Consider the following 2957-nt stretch of genomic DNA (forward strand, 5'->3'; position numbering starts at 1 on the left):
GATGCAGTTGCTTAAAATTCCAACTGAAAGGGAAAGATTCTTTATATCAAGGATCAAGCTTTTCCCCTCAGTACACTGGGTTGATAGGGACAGGCAACTTAGACATTGGCTACCAAAAATGAGGGGCTGTAAAGGAATGAAGTGACTGGCATACAAGCTTTCATTAGTCTACTTAGTTTCAGAATGAGGAGGGTACGGTAAAACCCCCACTGAATAGTTTTATTCTTGTCCAGATAGGTCTGGTGAAAGGGTATGGGGGAAGATGGGGATAGGATTTTTTTTTTATTACTATTCAAAGGAGCTCTGGTAGCGTAGTGGTTACGGCTGCGAATTGCAAGCTCAGCAGTTCGAAACTACCAGCTGTTATGCGGGAGAAAGATGAGGCTTTCTGCTCCCGTAAAGATTTACAGCCTCGGAAACCCTGTTCAGGGTCGCTATGGGTGGGAACCGACTCGACGGCACTTAACAACAACAACAACAATTCAAAAGTAGATAAATGTTGAGGGAGATGCCTGGTAGGCCAGCTGAGGTCCATGTGGCGTTCTATGTGGGAGGCTGGCATCCGGAAGGCTAAGGCCCTGGCCCTCCTGTCCTGTGGCATGGACATAGCTTTCTCCCAGTCCCACGGGATGGCCACCTGGTGGCACCAACACAGCCGACTCAGCATCGAGGTGGATGAATACCGTACCCAGGCCCTCACCTTCTACAACATCAATCAGGGCGGTTTCCAGCAACCGCACGTGCAGTTGGTGGACCCAGTGCCGCACGACGTCCCCAAACCTCCCGGCTACACACGATTCGTCTGCGTGTCCAATACCCACTTGAAAGGCCGAGAACTACGAGAATGTGCCTTCGCTGCTGACCAACTGCATCTACCTGCAGGACTCCGAGGTCACGGTGCGCTACTTCCGAATCTACGGCTCCACATGGTAGCCATGGCTTTATGGCTGGGGCTTTAACCTCCCACGAGGCCAAACCCTGAGGGAGAAATGGACCTCATCCCTGAGGGGATAGACATCCTAATAACCCACGGACCACCGCTGGGCTTTCTGGACTGGGTCCCCAAGAAGATGCAGTGGGTGGGTTGTGTGGAGCTACTGAACATGGTGCAGGGGTGTGTCCAGCCGCGGCTGCACGTCTTCGGCCACATCCACGAAGGTTATGGTGTCATGGCAGATGGGACGACTACCTACGTGAATGCCTCCGTGTGCACTGTGAACTACCAGCCTGTGAACTCGCCCATAGTCATTGACCTCCCCACACCCTGTAACTCCTAGCTGCTTCCGGATGCCCAGCCCTGCCTGCCAGCATTCATCCGCTACAAATGTCTGATCAGGAGCACTGACCTCCATCACCCTTCCTCTGTGCAGAACGACCCAGAGAACCCGTCTGACAGCGAGGATGGTCTCTGTCCTAGGAATGAAGATAACCCCCTGACACTTCAGCCTCTAGTCCCCTGGAGTCACCACCCTGCGTGGCCCCACCAGGGTTCCGTGCGCACGTGTACCGCCTGAAAGGACTCATAAGCTCGTGGCCCGCCTTGCCTGGGAGGTGAAAGAATCCAACTCTTCTAGAAGCCACTGCCCTTCGGCCACCTGGGAAAGGTTTTGGAAGTTCTCACACAAAAACCTGAGGCTGACTGAGGGTCTGTGTGGCTACAAGCCCCAGGGTTGCGGGTGCAGGAGGATTTAGTCACTCTCTCCTGCCCTCTCAGTATTATTTCTTGGCTGAGCCCCTTGGCAGGAGGGGGTGTTCAGGGACATCTCAGGCATCCGGACCGCCTCGCCCTGTTTTCCCTTTCCTTCTGCTGGATCTCTTTGCTGACTTAAACAGTGGCCTGAGTGTCCCACGCACTCTCCTGGTGCCTGGATTTAAAGATCAGTTGTATAAAACCAGCCGTTGGAGCACCCAGGACTGGTCCGAGGGTCCCTGTATAGCTCTGCACAGGCTGAACAGTGACCGCCCTGCCACACGTGACACACACACCCCTTAATGTCACAAGGTGTCTCCGTGTTTCTCATCATTCTCAAGCAGAATTCCACCTCTTGATTCGGTTTCCCTCATACCGTGCACGTTATGGTGGATGGTGGCAGCAGAGTGCACTAGAGGATTCTGTGGCCTCATTGGTCCAGAAAAGTCCTGGCGCCCTGAAGCTCCCCAGTCTCTGTGCCCAACAGCCCATCATCCTGGGAGAATCCTTCCTGCTCAGGAGTGAGCCAGGTTCACTGGGGTGACATCCCGAGCCATTGAGGTGGTTCTTGGGAGCTGTGTTGTTTATATGGTTTCTTGAGACTCACCTCATGTGCATGCACATACCTGGGGTGGAGAAAAACCCAAGGACCCTTGAACATTGCCTCCTCTGAATTTCTACATGGACCAATAAATATAAACTAAAAAATAAACAAAGAAAATTTCCTAAGGTATCTTCAGAATATGATGTATTTTATGTGGAAAAGTTATGAAGGCAGCTGTTACTTTAAGAGAAAATTCATTAACAGTCCTTGAGGGATGAAAGATTAGGATGTGCCCCTCAATCATTTTGGCATAACTTGATTGTGGCTGTAATTTTTTTTTGTCAAGCATGTTAGACAATAAAGTCTTTATAAAAAGAAATTAAAAAGTGGATAAATGTTATCATTAGTAGTTGTGATTATCACAACAGTAAATGCAGAAGATGTGAAACTAAAATGGAAGAGTAGTTAATCTCTCATTCCAGGAACAGAGGACTCTCAGGCCATCAAGAAGGAAGAGCATGAGTAGAGTGTGGGATCCTAACCAGAAATGTAGCAACAGCAGAGATGGAGGCAGAGGCCATGGCATAGAGAGACAGAGCAGCTCAGAATTCTAGGCCCATGGACTGAGAAAGTCTGTGTGCTTGCAGCTAGGAGATTGATTTTCAAAATGTGCCCTTTGGGCACTTAAACAAATATATATTTTCTCTGTGTTTTGTATATATC

At 50.1% G+C, this 2957-nt stretch overlaps 1 pseudogene; it reads left to right on the top strand.

Annotated features, from left to right (window-relative positions):
* The first annotated feature begins 533 nt into the window (after positions 1-533).
* Positions 534-1277, top strand: LOC102828238 (annotated as a pseudogene).
* Positions 1278-2957: the final 1680 nt, after the last annotated feature.

Source organism: Chrysochloris asiatica, unplaced genomic scaffold (genome assembly GCF_000296735.1).
Source record: "Chrysochloris asiatica unplaced genomic scaffold, ChrAsi1.0 scaffold00030, whole genome shotgun sequence".
Taxonomy (NCBI): Eukaryota; Metazoa; Chordata; class Mammalia; order Afrosoricida; family Chrysochloridae; genus Chrysochloris; species Chrysochloris asiatica.